The sequence below is a fragment of the Danio rerio genome, chromosome 6 (assembly GCF_052040795.2).
Source record: "Danio rerio strain M-AB ecotype USA chromosome 6, GRCz13ab, whole genome shotgun sequence".
NCBI lineage: Eukaryota > Metazoa > Chordata > Actinopteri > Cypriniformes > Danionidae > Danio > Danio rerio.
Window position 1 is genome coordinate 58,081,153 of NC_141026.1, and position 17,267 is coordinate 58,098,419.

Here is a 17,267-nt window from a genome sequence, read left to right on the forward strand (position 1 = left end):
GTCACTTTAATTGAGCGTGAGCAGCACATTAAAAATAGACCCAGCGCCGAAACTATCGATGCACTGCTGCTTCGGCGACGCTCACGCCTCGCTCTGACGCGCTGCTGCTGCGTGCGGTATGAATGCTCTAATCTGTTAACATGGACGCCGAAAACACACGCGCTGCTCACGCGCCGCTGACGCTTGTGGTGTGAAACAGGCGTAAGGATGATATAAAAACATATTTTTTAAAAACATAGGCTGTCCCACCAAAACAAAACTTTTTTTTTTTCAAACTTTTGCATTTGCTCAGGTCAAAGAACTTAATACAGCTGTGGTATATGTGAAACCACTGGGTCTAACCTTCAGGATGAAAGTGATGATGGTGTAACGGATCCGCCTTGTTCTGCTCTGCTTATGATAAATGTTGTTTCTCTGGGGATGAAAACAGTGACACTCCAGATCTGTGTTCACCTCCAAAGCTTGCAGCTCTGTTTGCTCTCAAGGCTTGTTTTAAAGGTTTTAAGTAGGGAACAGATTTGTAAACACTTCCTTAGGAAGAGACGGTGTTGCTGGTTAACACCCATTTCACGGCCTCGAGGTAACTAGAGGCACAGGGTACATAATGTATATTTATATAACAACAGGTTTGCTTGAGGTTACAGCACTGAGGTTACGGCAACAGAATTCCTGCACCTCTTACCAAAACAGAGCACACAAACACTTTGAGGATGGATCTGATAAAATCACACCACGTTTACCGCAAAGGGAAATTACATAAATAATGAATATACAATTGTATTATTGAAATTAATACAGTTAATAAATGCAAACTTAAAAGTTAAAACACGTAATGACATTATATATATTTATATGTAATTATTATTATTATTTTTTTAAATGTAAAGTTATGCAGAGGCACAGTGTTACACTTCTTTACGTCACACAGAAACAGCAATGTGTGCGGCATGACATCACTTTGTAACAGAGATGCTATTGGTTAAATGCCAGCAAAGTTGAACACGGAAGCAGCTTGAAGCTGAAAGTCTGAGTATCTCTGCGGTCTGGAGATATTATAAAGTTGATGATCACAACATTGCTATATCAAACTGTGAGATATGTAAACGGGATTGCCTGCCGGGTATTTTAAGTTGAGGTGCTATTTGTTTTTATATTAGATTTGTTTTATATTTACTGTCGCATTAAAGTCCAAAAGGGAAGAATTGATGTTATTTATTACTTGATTGTTCAAGCTACCTCACAGAAGTGCTTCGTTTGTTAAGGGTTGTTGAATGTAAAATAGAGTGAATTAAATAAAAACATAAGGAACATCCTGAATCTGTTTCTTCACTCTTCTTTATTATTTTTTACTTATTATAGAAGTATTAGATTGGGTTTTGGTATCAGTACAGACTTAAAATCAAATGACTCAGATTTGGACTCGAGGGCAAAAAACCTGGCTTGTGCTTTTCAAAACCAATGTTAGCCAACTAAGGTTGCAAGTTTCGTCGTTACAGTTTGTTGATTTGCCGTTTTCCAAATTTGTCGCTCCAACGAACATTTGCAAACTTGTGCACTCGCAACTACACCTCTGAAGCCTTAGTTAGAAACATAGTTCCTGGCTGTGTTCTATTCCCACTTATCTCCCCTATGCCCTATTTATTTACAACATTCTAACATTCAAAGTTGGAATTATTAAAAGTATAAAGTATTAAAGTCATCTCTCTCATGTGTAATTTGCTTTCAAAGTATTTTTTCAGTTCAGTTTTAGCGATCTTCATGTTTACAATTGTGCTCCCTTCGTAGTGCACTTTGAAAACATTGATGTAATTTTGAACACAGCCTCATGGCGAAAGCTATAGGTGACCTATTATTTAAAAGCATAAAATTTATTTTATGTCTCAAAAGCTTGCAAAAAACAAAAAGCATACGTTTATTATTATGACTTATAGTAGGTTAATTATTAAGTATCTGTACTGTATATGACATAGGCCTGCTGATTACAGCATTACATGTGTCAAATTGTAAATGTAGACTTTTCAAAAAATAAATAAACAATATCCTACTTAATAATATTAATAATAATAATAATAATAATAATAATAATAATAATAATAATAGTAATAATGATAATCATTATCGTCATCATCATTAATATTATTAATATTTTTATTAAAGTAGGATTTTTTTTTTCTAATAAATAATAAATATTAAATTTCATTTTTTAATAAATCGCCTCATTATTTATTTATTTATTTATATGATTTATATATGATATTAGAATACGTGTTAGCTTTTGTAAGTGATTTTATGTTTTAGAATAGAATATGTAATGTCCAACTTCTCAATAATATTAGTAAAGAAAACACAGGCCCTATGTGCCATTTACATATATTTCAGTTAATATGAAAAGCAAGTGCATGTTTTTACCAAATCTAATATTGGATTTTATTTTAAATGTGTGTTTGTGTAAAATATATCATAACCTTATTGGCATTTTACGTTATAACTAACATGGTTCAAGCGATGGATCTGCGACAGAGAAACTACGGGTTTTGGGAAACTCTCGTCACAACGCAGTTCTTTTCCTAAACGATGCATCGTACTATGAACGTTCAGCCGTGAGTTACGTCGTTGTTTGGGAAACGCACCCCATGAACAGGACATCCCTAGTTTAAAGCAACTTGTCACTGTCCATTCAAACTATAATCCTCTTTTCCTTTCCTTCACTGTATTCAAAATATCTTTAAAATCTCATTAATTAAACTAAAAAGTAACTCAAATATTATTACTTATTTTTTTAAAGTAATGCGTTAATTTACTCGTTACTTAGAAAACTCATAGTATTCGTTGCTAATAATTCACTACCCCAACACTGATCATAACTGTGATAAATCTCTCTCTTAGGCTTGTCATCATGTGTGGTATGTGCTGCGCTCATATGCGCCAGTAATAAGGCCCATAAATGCCTTGATTTTAAAGGCTGGAGCAGCGGGTCATGATGTAAGTGTTTGTAACGCTGCTGAAGTGCCTCATTCTGCTCAAACACATGCATGTGGTGCTGATTAAACTTGTGCTCCTCTTTGCCCTGTGCTGGGCTTGAGTATGATTGAGCTCTGAAATTCACCTTGATCCTCACACACACACACACACACACACATACACACACATACACACACACTCGCCCCGGGCCGGTTGATTGACAGGTCGGGTTGTGTGCTGGGATTAAGCGAGTCAGAGGTGGGTGGGTTATAGAGGGGCAGCAGGGATTAGGAGTGGTGGGCTTCATTAACCCGATTGTTTACACAAGCAGATCCCGAGCAATGAGAGATTTTCCTTCCCACAAGAATCCACTGCACTGAAAAAAAAATTATTCATCAGATTTACTCTATATTTTTTAAGGTAAGTGGCTGAAAACTATTTATACAGGCTGAATTTAAACAAACAAACACATTAAGTAATGTTCAACTTGATTTGTTGGTCTAAATCCAGCCATTATAAAGTGTTTACAACCACTTACTTTAAAATGTGTTTAGTTAATCCAGTGAATCATCTTTTTCAGCGTGCCATTGTGGGACACTTCTTCAGAGGTCCCGCACTTTTGTTGTTGATGCATTTTAATGCATTCATTAGAGTTCATACAATGCGAAAACAAGAACTTGAATGAAATAATGCAATGTTATCATGCGATTTAAAAGGATTGTTCACTAAAAAAATAAAAATGTACTCATTATTTACTGTCCCTGATGTGGTTTCAAAGCTTCATGAGATTCTTTATACTGTTGAACACTAAAGAAGATATTTTGGAGAAGGACGAAAACCTGTAACCATTGACTTCCATGTGGAACAACTACTATGAATGTCAATAGTTTCAGCATTTTTCAAAGTATCTTCTTTTGTGTTTAATAGAACGAAGAAAAGAATAAGGGTTTGAAACATGTAAAGGGATGAGTAAATGATGACAGAATTAAAATGTTTGTGTGAATTGTCCCTTTATTATTTATTCCCATTATTCTCCACAATTTCAATCAAATATTTTTAAATTTTCTTTAATGCAGTATAATTATAATTATTGTATTTATTTTTTATTTTAAATGTTGCCTATGTTACAATGTTTTCTATAAGCTGTAAATTTTGTGTTTTATTTTAATCCATAATGTTTCATAATTCTAATCAAATTACTTGAAAACTGAATACTGTACATAAAGATAGGAGAGCTGTCACTGGGGTAGTACCTTTTCAAAAGGTAAACATCAGTACCATATTTGTACCTCAAAGGTGTATATTAGTACCTAAAATTTTCAAGAGGTACAAATTTGTACTTTTTAGGTACTAGTACATACCCTTGAGGTATCAATTTAGTTACAAAAGTGTACCTTTTGAAAAGGTACCACCCTAATGAGAGCTCTCGTACCTTAATTTTTGAGAATGTAATTATATATGATCACTGCCATCATCATCCATAATAAATATTAAATATAATGGTATTTATTAATTTATTGGATTGTTAACATTATTGAGGTCATTTACAGTATATAACATAATATGCGTTTATAAGGTAAATTCTAGCATCTTTGTAAAAACCAAAACCGTGGTAATATCATAGCATATTTAATATTTAGCTTTCAATAAAAGCTTTAAAAATTGCGTTAATATTTTCCTGAATAAACAAAACTATTCAGGAATCTTTTCACCCACAATTTAATTATTTAGAAACGATTATTATTAATATTTTCAATATGAGTTTATTAATTGTGTATATTGTGATTGCTGTTAAACACATTCATGCATCTATTCTGATGTTATCAGTTCTGCTCAATTCTGCTCAAATATATGAAAACACCCTTACAGATCTCACTTTTAAATTCATATTTTCTATAGGATGCTTTTCAATATTATATTTGTAATTTAGTCAGTACTGAAGTCAAATCTGGAACTAATCAAAAAAAAAAAAAAAAAAAGACTTACAATAGCAGTCAAAAGGTAAGTACACCCACATTTATATGTTAGGGAAAATATGACATAAAATTCAAAAAGAGGAAAAAATAAAGAAAAATGAAAAAATACAGTTGAAATTTTTTTTTATGTTCGGTGACCAATATATATATATATATATATATATATATATATATATATATATATATATACAGTTGAAGTCAGAATTATTAGCCTCCCTGAATTATCAGCCCCCCTGTTTATTTTTTTCCCAATTTCTGTTTTATGGAGAGAAGATTTTTTCAACACATTATAGTTTTAATAACTCATCTCTAATAACTGATTTATTTTATCTTTGCCATGATGACAGTAAATAATATTTGACTAGATATTTTTCAAGACACTTCTATACAGCTTAAAGTGACATTTAAAGGCTTAACTAGGTTAATTAGGTTAAATAGGCAGGTTAGGGTAATTAGGCAAGTTAATGTATGACAATGGTTTGTTCTGTAGACTATCAGGAAAAAATGAGCTTAAAGGGGCGAATAATATTGACCTTAAAATGGCTTTAAAAAAAATTTAAAACTGCTTTTATTCTAGCCAAAATAAAACAAATAAGACTTTTTCTAGAAGAAAAAATATTATCAAACATACTGTGAAAATTTCCTTGCTCTGTTAAACATCATTTGGAAAATATTTTAAAAAGAAGAAAAACATTCGAAGGGGGCTAATAATTCTGACTTTAACTGTAGATATACAGTTGAAGTCAGAATTATTAGCCCCCCTCTGAATTTTTAAATATACACTGTAAACGATTTCTTGTTAAATTAACAGTAAGTTACTGGCAACAATTATCCAGTAGCTGCTGTATTTCATAAAACAGTAACATTACTGTAATACTAATTACATTAGTATTACATTTACTGTAAAATGTAATACATCATTTTACTGTTGTTGATTTTTACTGTAACACCAATTGCAGTAGTGATACACATACTGCAAAACTGAAAACAGTATTTTATTGTACATTTTTACCATGAAGAACTACGGTATTTTAACGTTACTTTCATTATTACTGTATAGTATTTTACAGTTATTAAATGTTATTTTATTTTATTTAATAGTGCTACTTTATAATGGGTAAAAATGTTCAAAAATTGCACAAGTGTTATTTTAACTGTTCAAGAAATACAAAAAAAATAAAGAAACTGAAACTTTAACTTCACAATAAAGGTTTATTGTGTACACCATGCTAAAACAGTAGCAATTATTCAATATAACAAAGCAACAGAACACTAATAAACAATTGATCATTAAAACCAGTCAACAATAAATGCATCAAAAATTATTACAATTTTAAAAACAGGTGAAAATACTGCTACAAGACAGGAAATGATGAAGGCCAAATGATGTGGAAAGGGACAGTGAAAAAGGGCAGCAGCACTTCTGATGATCCTGCAAAAATGACAAGCAAAATCAATCACTGAAGTAAAAACTAATCATCCCTCAAACCATTTAATTCATTCAGAAACGAAACACTGCACTGTTGTTTATATATATATATATATATATATATATATATATATATATATATATATATATAAAACAGTTATAATATATATAACTGTTTTTTTTATTGTTTTTGTTGGTGAAATACAGTTTGTTGTCAATTCACAATTACACTAACGTTAATGGGGAAAAGATCAGCGGGCATTGTTCTTGAAGATCGCTAGTCAGGTGTCCATACAGGTGTGTAAAAAATAAAGTCTCATCTTAACTTAATGTCCGACTCTGTATAGCTCGAATATCTGATTCCATGATCACACTACTAGTGCTTCCACGGATTTAAGAGGGGTAAACACAGTTCATTCTCACTTTAAGAGGCTACATATTTAAAATTAAATAAATAAAAATAATCTAATTTAATGTGACTAATGTTAATTAAATACTTTTAGGCTTTTAACACGTATAAATCCACTTCTAACTTACAGATAAGATTGCGTTAGAGAACATAAAAGCTGTGGGTGATTTTTTTTTTTTTAATAATGCTAATGATGAGTTACTGATATTTGGTTTGCATAAAACAAAGTAATCACTAAGCATTCATTTTTGGCAAAATCTGCAGAGAGGCTCAGCGACACGAGGAAATGTGTTAAAGTTGAGTAGAGAACTAAAGAGCAGTCTAGCCTACTTCATGAAATGTTTGTGGTAATATTCTGCTGTCAATTCGTATTACTGTATTTTAATATGCAGCAGTGATGGCATGTCAGCGAGACAAATAAACATTTTATCGAGTCATTTCATACAATTTATTTATTTATTTATTTTTTATACAAACCCTCTAGTGACATTTCCTCAAACTAAATCATCATAACGTTACTGTGCACAGCATCAGTAAAACGTTGAGAATAATTTAAATACTTAATTTTTTAAAACAGTCACTGCTGATAAGAAACTAACATTAAATCTAAGCTTACAGAAATCCTGTATGCATGACAATATAAAGATGTATTACTCACTGATGTCGAAGCACTTCCAGGTCATCAGAGATGTAGACAGGACAGAATATGTGCTATCAAATGAGCTCTTGTGCAGCCTTTGTTGGACATCCAGGTAGTATGTTCACCCACACTGTAAGAAACAAAAACAGAAACAATTTATTAAAATGTGAGGGATAGTAAACATGTTTGGTCTACAGAGAGAAGAAAATGTGTACTTTAAGCATTGATCCTAATGAATCTATTTCTGAACTACATTTATCCTTATCACGGAAACAGCATTTTTGAGCTTTTAGACCAGGGGTGCACAACCTTGTTTGCTTTAAATTAGAATTAAAACAATAAATCTCTATGTCAAATAAAATACTTCAGATCTAAATAAAGCAGGTGCTTTTACCTAAAGGTTCCTTCCCTCCAGTTAGTTTGGCTGCAAATCCCTCCACATCTGTGCTTTATTCGGTTCTTGACTTAAGAGTAACTGGTGTCACATTCCAGGTTCATCACAATCTGAGCTAGAAAGACAATATGGCAAAAGACAAGACATATATAAATAAGTCTCAGAATAAAATATTTAAAAGGATAGTTTACTTTTTTGCCACCATTACTCCATGTGTTTTAAATCCATTTAAATTTCTGTTAAACACTAAAGCAGATATTTTGAAGAATGTTAGTAACCAGTAACTATTGACATCCATATTTGAACCAAATTTCTTTAAAAAATACGAGTTTGTGTTCAACGGAACAAATTAAATGTATAACTATTTTTAAACAAGTGGAGGATGCCAAAGATGCTATTATTTTCATTTTGGGGTGAACTGTCCCTTCAATTCAAGTGTCAAGCAATAGTCATAAAAACTGATGTGTCGCTTGAGGAAAACTAAATCAAGTACTTTCTTTGAACAAGCAGAATCATTATGCCATTGTATTCAGTGATTCTCTTTTACATTTTCCCACTATAAAACGATAGCTTCAACATGCAATCCATGTTAAGACAAAAATGAATAGCATAAAATAACATATTGAACTAAACTTACAGTTTCCAGGCTGTTTGAAAAAAAAAAACACATACGCCCAGTAAAATTGCTAATAAACACAAAGACAACAGTTATAGAAAAAAATGTTTGTCTAATATTTACTCAGCACTTGGTAGGCAAATAGCATAGCCGTGGCTGTTTTAACACCAGATTTTTTTATCTTAGGAACTGCTGGAAGAAGAAAAAGAGGTTGTACATGAAACTCCTCACAACAAATCTGTGAACAACTTGACATTTAAAAATCTAATCAAAATGAGGAAGACATCAACATTACCTTGAATAATCAAGTGAGGAGTGATTGGTTGCATCAGTTTTTCACATCAATTACTGTAGCTGAAAAACAGATAAATATAATAAGAGTAAAATAAGATTTAACATTAATTAATCTAAATCTATGGTACAACTATACCAATCTGTATGGGGTTAAAATACATTTGTACACAAATCATTCCCTGACCCCATCAATTTCTCTTAGAATAGGATATATATATATATATATATATATATATATATATATATATATATATATATATATATATAGTGATAATGACTTTGGCTTATATCTGTGTACTCAGAGCGTACACTCACCTCAGGTACACCTGAACACCAAAAATTAAATGTACAATTAATGACACACTATACATCAAGCTCATTAACATTATTGAGAAATAAGTTAGACAATTAATATGTATTTTGTTAATATTAACGTTAGCTTAAAATAATTCAACTGCATTTAATTTTCAGCTCCATTTAATAAAACAGTTAAGACTCATTTCATTATGAGTTTAGTTTAAATAACTAACTTACAGTTGAAAAATTTTACCATAATGATAGCTTAGTCATAATGACTATGTGAAGACCAGAGCTTACCTTAACGGTAAACGTTTAACTTTTCATGGTGACTTTGCCTTCATCTCAGTGTTGTGCTGAAATAGAGAATTCATTAATGCAGTTACAATAAGTTAAAGTTATGTTTTTCAGGTAACTTAACGTATGGTCAAAAACTCACTCAAGATAAACTCACTGTATCTAATACCTCGCAAACACTACAATGACCGCCTGGCGTCTTATTTCTTGTTTAAAATACCGTTTGTTAACGGATAGCGTGACATAACATAAGAACCTACAACTAATGTCACTTGGTTAATTATTTTAAATTACACACACAATACACAGAAATACTTATAAAACAATCCTTTAACGGGCAGAATTTGACTTTAAAACACTTACCGAGGATGAATTCGCTGGATGAAAGACGACAGGTGAATTTCAAATTAGGAGAGCCGTTGCCTGCATGTCGAGTCGTGTCCGTTCGGTTCTATGAATCGGCTCCTTAGTGAACAGTAAAGAATCGAATCCGCCTAAAACCGATTCCTTTTTGTATATGATTCATTACTATTTCGTTATACTGCTTGGCCACACGCATTTATACACTAATTATACACTAATTGCATATTGCTGAATGTGCTTGTGAACACGTGTGATCAAATAATTCCCGAGAAAACGGTTCAATTCGGTTCAATACGATTCAGAGTTGCTCGAGTGCTGAACCGAACCAGTGCAAACGTGATATTGATTACAATATAGTAACATTGTTTTTTATTCACTTTACCAGCGAAATTATTACATATATCTGACCTTGACAATAAGAATAAAGTTCGTTTTAAGTGTTTTGAGAATTATATATAAATATATATTTTTTTTTTCTCCCAGAATTTATTTCACATCAACAAGCAAATGGTAATGGCGGATGAGAAAGCCCAGCTAATATTATAAATATTGCGTTTAATATGTCACGAAATTAAATTTTAACAGTGTTTCATGCGAGAATGTAGTTCTTACAAACTCAAACCTGTGGTTTATTTATAGATATCATGTGTAAATTTTTTAAGCGTGCTTTGCCGATAGCGGAGAATCTGACCTCCAGGGTGTCCATCATCACTCATGTATCCGGCGAAACGAGGTTATAATCGGCTAGACATGTGAGACTTGCCCCGGTCTTAGATGGCTCTATAATGAATGTGTTATGAAATTTAGTTTTAACCGTTTTTCATGCGGGAATGTAATTGTTTTAAACTCAAGTCTGTGGTTTATTTATAGAGATGGTGGGTATTTTAAAATATTGTTTTGAAAATGCGGAGATATGTGACCTCCATGGTGATGACGGGTGCCCTAACCTCATGAATCCGTCTAAAGCAGGCTGGTCATTATGACATTTAAGCTGACTTTGGTTTCATGATGAATCAATTACTTTTGTTCCAGTTTACGTTTTGGTTAAGCACAAAGTTATGTTGATTAAAAATGATTTAATATTTTCATGTTAACCTCATAAAATTAAGGTGCAGTACACCCAAATATGGAAAACCAGGGGACAGTTTTATGCACTGAACAGTCTGAAGAAACTGGTTATTTTATTTTTCTTCACAAAATACTTTGTCAAAAAATAAAATAAACATAATAATAATATAAAGTGTGTGTAGAGTTTTTCATGGTCATTTGCAGTACTGTATTTAGATGCACAGTAACTGATTTTTTCCCCAAATTCATTGTAAAATCTGCAGTAGCATACTGTTAATCATGTTCACAGTATGGAAATGTTGAGAATACATTATCATGCTGTGAAAACAGCAATATATACAGTAACACACTGTGCACAGCTTATACAGTAAACAACTGTTGAGAAATGCAGTATAATACCGTGAAAACAACAGAAATCGTTTACAGTGTATTTATTAAATATATCCCAAACGATGTTTAGCAGAGCAAAGAAATTTTCACAGTATGTCTGATAATATTTTTTTCTTCTGGAGAAAGTCTTATTAGTTTTGTTTTGGCTAGAATAAAATCAGTTTTAAATTTTATAAACACCATTTTAAGGTCAATAATTTTAGCCCTTTAAGCTATATATTTTTTCGAAAGTCTACAAGAACAAACCATCATTATACAATAACTTGTCTAATTCCCCTAACCTGCCTAGGTAACCTAATTAACCTAGTTAAGCCTTTAAATGTAACTTTAAGCTGTATAGAAGTGTCTTGAAAAATATCTAGTCAAATATTATTTACTGTCATCATCAAAGAGAAAATAATTAGAAATAAGTTATTAAAACTATTATGTTTGGAAATGTGTTGAAAACATCTGTTCTCGATTAAACAGAAATTGGGGAAAAAATAAACAGGGAGGCTAATAATTATGACTTCAGCACTGAAATATATTGACTATGTTCAGTGAGAAATGGATAATGGGGTGTATTCATTTATGCTGAGCACTGTATATGCTGTTTAAACTTTTACACTTCAGGTAAAAAAACACAGAGATCACATAAGATACAGGGCTGGTTTAAATGGACAGTAGCAGAAAACGACAATTATCCGGCCAGAAAGTGGCCTAAAAATTCAGTTACAGTAAGTGTATAGATGTTTAGAGGTCCTGAAAGTGTACATTTACAGGCAGCTTTATTATTCTGACAGAACCTCTCTGCACCTCCACCAAGACATCTCGGGCCTCTTTATATGTCAGTGAAAGGGGTAAGGAGAGATGGAGACAGCCATAAATCCAAGCCGTCTCCGACTTCAAACGCACTGATTCACTCTCGAAGCGGGTCCTTCTGAGCCCTAAAAACAACACTGGGAGCTATTTACACTCCGAGAGAGAGAGTGCGCATGTGTGTTTGCTAAATAGGCTTTATCTGAGAGCGTGGAAGCTTCCAGAGGTGCTGCTATCACCTCTCAAGTGGCTCTTTTGTTTGGGCACTGCAGGGCTGTTGTTTTTCTATTGCAGTGAAGTGGAAAAGTAAATTAGTCTTCCCTCCTGGCTGAAGGAGCGGTGTGAATGGTGTGTGTCGACAGGCGGGCTGTTGGACAGCTTTGGGTGGGCTAATGGGCCGATTTGCTGTCTCTTTGGCAGGAGCTGATGCATACTGTCAGCCCTCATTGAGTCGTGCTTGGCTTCAAAGAACTGCATGGCACTCATGCATGGAGGCACTAAATGTTTAATGCGCACTGCTGCGGGCGCTTTTTTGTGCTGGTATGTGAAATGCACTGTATGTCTGTTTGTGCATCTGTATCAGTTCAAGCTGAAATGTTATGCATGGATGCACGCGTGTAAATGCTGCAATGCATCCTCCTCTGACAACAGTCTTGTCTACTATACGAGTTTTAGGAACAACTAATAATAACTTGACTTCTAGTTGATCATTTGGTATCAGAAGTGGCTTATATGAAAGGCAGAGGCCTCTAGATTGTGCTTGTTTTACAAAAGTAAAATATGATCATGCCTTCATTTTGAATTATTTTATTAGGACAGTAAGGTCTGACTTTGCTTAGACAAAAGTCTTGTCACTGAACAGAAATGATGTCCAGTATAGAATATAAAGTCATGCTGCAGTGGAGACAGAATAAATATTGTGTCTCCATCATGAGCTTGGAGGACTGCATCCATACATCTCTGCACTGACTCAAATCACACATTAATAAAGTCATCTGGAATGGCAAAGAAAGCGTTCCTGCAGGACTCCCAGAGTTCATCAAGACTCTTTGGATTCATCTTCAATGCCTCCTTCATCTTGCCCCAGACATGCTCAATAATGTTCATGTCTGGTGACTGGGCGGGCCAATCCTGGAACACCTTGACCTTCTTTGCTTTCAGGAGCTTTGACTTGGAGGCTGAAGTATGAGGAGCGCTATCCTGCTGGAGAATTTGCCCTCTCCTGTGGTTTGTAATGTAATGGGCAGCACAAATGTCTTGATACCTCAGGCTGTTGATGTTGCCATCCACCCTGCAGATCTCTTGCACACCTACATACTGAATGTAACCCCAAACCATGATTTCTCCTTCACCAAACTTGACTGATCACTGAGAGAATCTTGGCTCCATGCAGGTTCCAGTAGGTCTTCTGCAGTATTTGTGATGATTGGGATGCCGTTCAACAGATGGTTCATCAGAAAAATTTACTTTCTGCTATTTAGAGTTATTATTGGTTGATTTACAACTGGGATCGACAACAAGACTTTTGTCAGGTAGTGTATATGCATGTGCTCTTATAAATTGACATGCATCAGTTTAAGCAACTTTGCACTATATACTGTAAAAAAAAAAAAAATCTGTAATTTTACGGTTTATTTTCAGCAGCTAGGGTGCCGAAAAAAACAAATGTAAAATAACGACAGTTAAATTACAGAAATTTACCATAAAATAACAGACATTAAATTACAGAAATTTTGTTAATTTAAAATTTCTGATAAACTTCTGTAATTTAACCTCTGTTATTTTACAGTATTTTTTTGTAATTTAACCTCTGTTATTTTACAGTAAATTTCTGTAATTTAACCTCTGTTATTTTACAGTAAATTTCTGTATTTTAACCTCTGTTATTTTACAGTAATTATTTGTAATTTAACCTCTGTTATTTTACAGTAAATTTCTGTAATTTAACCTCTGTTATTTTACAGTAATTATTTGTAATTTAACCTCTGTTATTTTACAGTAATTATTTGTAATTTAACCTCTGTTATTTTACAGTAAATTTCTGTAATTTAACCTCTGTTATTTTACAGTAATTATTTGTAATTTAACCTCTGTTATTTTACAGTCAATTTTTGTAATTTAACCTCTGTTATTTTACAGTAATTATTTGTAATTTAACCTCTGTTATTTTACAGTAATTATTTGTAATTTAACCTCTGTTATTTTACAGTAATTATTTGTAATTTAACCTCTGTTATTTTACAGTAAATTTCTGTAATTTAACCTCTGTTATTTTACAGTAAATTTCTGTATTTTAACCTCTGTTATTTTACAGTAATTATTTGTAATTTAACCTCTGTTATTTTACAGTAAATATCTGTAATTTAACCTCTGTTATTTTACAGTAATTATTTGTAATTTAACCTCTGTTATTTTACAGTAATTATATGTAATTTAACCTCTGTTATTTTACAGTAAATTTCTGTAATTTAACCTATGTTATTTTACAGTAAATTTCTTTAATTTAACCTCTGTTATTTTACAGTAAATTTCTGTAATTTAACCTCTGTTATTTTACAGTAAATTTCTGTAATTTAACCTCTGTTATTTTACAGTAAATTTCTGTAATTTAACCTCTGTTATTTTACAGTAAATTTCTGTAATTTAACCTCTGTTATTTTACAGTAAATTTCTGTAATTTAACCTATGTTATTTTACAGTAAATTTCTTTAATTTAACCTCTGTTATTTTACAGTAAATTTCTGTAATTTAACCTCTGTTATTTTACAGTAATTATTTGTAATTTAACCTCTGTTATTTTACAGTAAATTTCTGTAATTTAACCTCTGTTATTTTACAGTAAAGTTCTGTAATTTAACCTCTGTTATTTTACAGTAATTATTTGTAATTTAACCTCTGTTATTTAACAGTAAATTTCTGTAATTTAACCTCTGTTATTTTACAGTAAATTTCTGTAATTTAACCTCTGTTATTTTACAGTAAATTTCTGTAATTTAACCTCTGTTGTTTTACAGTAATTATTTGTAATTTACCCTCTGTTATTTAACAGTAAATTTCTGTAATTTAACTTCTGTTATTTTACAGTAAATTTCTGTAATTTAACGGCCGTAATTTTACGTTTGTTTTTTTTTTTTGACACCCTAGCTGCCGGAAATAAACCTTAAAATTACTGATTTTTTTACAGTGTATATTATTTCAGCATTGATATCGTAATGAGCGGATCTGCAATAGTCACATCGCAGGATCTGCAAAGTTAAGTTAGGATTACTGTTCACAAAGCATGTGTACAGTTTATTGGCTTGTAGATTTGTCATACCAGTTTCAGAGCAACTTTGCTTGCTTAAAGGGGGCCTATTGTGCCCCTTTTTGCAAGATGTAATATAATGAATATGAATGCGAAGTTTCAGCTTAAAATACCACACAAATAATGTTTTATTACTCTCTGAAACAGCCTCTTTTAGGCTTTGATCCTAATTGTGTCATTTTGGTGACTGTCGCTTTAAATTCAAATGCCATATTGCTCTTTTAAAAGAGGGCGGAGCTACAAACACCTGTGTCTCAGCATAGTGGCAGATTCAAAAACAAGACTAACATCCTAATAAGGGAGAGATGGTCACTGGTGGGCGGGGCTTTCCCCCTCTGATGACACGTACAAAGGGAGAATGTCAATCAAAGTGTTTCTGCAGGCTGTTTTCATCAAGTGTGATTATGAAAGATTTAATAAATACATTTTAATCATTAGAAGCTGCTTATATTTACTGAATGTTGCCACACAGCTGTGTTTAAATAATTTCTTCATATTAGGTCCCCTTTAAATGTTTGTGCATGCTCTTATTATGTTGATATACATTGAGTTGTATATTTGAGATGTCAATTTGAGCAACTTTGCATTTGTTTTTGCATGCATATAGCAATGCACATGCAGAGCCACTATATGATAATGCAAACAGCAAACGTCATATTTTGAGTGGTCACCTTTCGCACCTTCAGGTTTTAAAGATCTTATCTAATTCTCCAAAGCAGACCCAACATCTCTGAGATCCCAGCAGATCCCTGTCCTGTAGGAATGTGGAATTCCAGACAGGAAAGAGGGATGGTGGAAGAGAAAAAGGCGGTTTAGGGACATCTGGTGCTGATTTGGCTGGAGTGCTGCGGACACGACCGGTCTGGCGTGTTTTGACTGGAATACCAGGGAAAGTTGCCGCTGTTTGTTTTTGAATAAGTGAAGTCATTAATCGATGAACATGAAGGATGGAGCCTCAGAGCTAGCTGACAGAAATATAGAGGCTCAAACTCAGGCTACGTCTACCCAGATGCATTTGAAAATGGCATTTTTGACTAAAAAACTAATTTTCAAATAATTGCGTCATCCACACTAAAACGACTGAACATGCTTTTGTTCATGTACTGCACATGCACACAGATGCAGTTGAAACCAGAAGTTTACATACACTCTAAAAAAGTTACATAACCTTTTTTTTAAATGTCTGATGGTAAATCATACTAAACGTTTACTATTTTAGGTCCTTTAGGATTACCTAAATGATTTACATTTGCTAAATACCAGAATAATGAGAGATTTTTTTTTTCGAGAATTTTCTATTAATTTCTACACAGTCACATACATTTCCCTGGTATTTTTAGCTTTGCTTTTAAACTGTCTAACTTTGGTCAAATGTTTTGGGTATCCTTCCACAAGCTTCTCACAATATAGTTTGAAAGAATTTTGGCCCATTCCTCCTGACAGAATTGGTGTAACGGAGTCAGATTTGCTGGCACAAGCTTTTTCAACTCTGCCCACAAATTTTTTTATAGGATTGAGATCAGGGCTTTGTGATGGCCAGTCCAAAACATTCACTCTGCTGTCCTTAAAGCACATTTTACCTAATTTGGCAGTATGCTTAGGGTCATGGTGTGTTTGGAAGAGCCATTTGTGGCCAAGTTTTAATTTCCTGGCTGATGTCTTGAGATGTTGCTTCAGTATTTCTCCATAATGTTCTTTCTTCATGATGCCATCTATGCTGTGAAGTGGACCAGTCCCTCCTGCAGCAAAACAGCCCCACAACATGATGCTGCCGCCCCCATACTTCACAGTTGGGATGGTGTTCCTAGGCTTGTAAGCTTTCCCCTTTGTCCTCCAAATGTAACACTGGTCATTATGGCCAAACAGTTCAATCTTAGTTCCATCAGACCACAGGACATGTCTCCAAACATTATTATTTTTCACAGTGTAATTTAGCCAATTGTAATCTGGCTTTTTTATTCTGGCTTGTTGATTCTCCCATGTTATCACACAAGGAAGCAGTGTGTTTGAGGTTTTCCTTAAATACTATTA

At 33.0% G+C, this 17,267-nt stretch overlaps 1 protein-coding gene and 1 long non-coding RNA gene across 2 annotated transcripts in view; one reads left to right on the forward strand and one right to left on the reverse strand.

Annotated features, from left to right (window-relative positions):
* Nucleotides 1-17,267, reverse strand: part of slc12a5a (solute carrier family 12 member 5a) — a 2,560,186-nt gene that overhangs the window by 2,038,759 nt on the left and 504,160 nt on the right. The window lies entirely within an intron of this gene.
* Nucleotides 4,072-12,340, forward strand: LOC147843696 (uncharacterized). Its single transcript, XR_015494418.1, has 3 exons — nt 4,072-4,735; nt 5,667-5,721; nt 11,171-12,340. It is a non-coding gene; the product is annotated as an uncharacterized LOC147843696 (long non-coding RNA).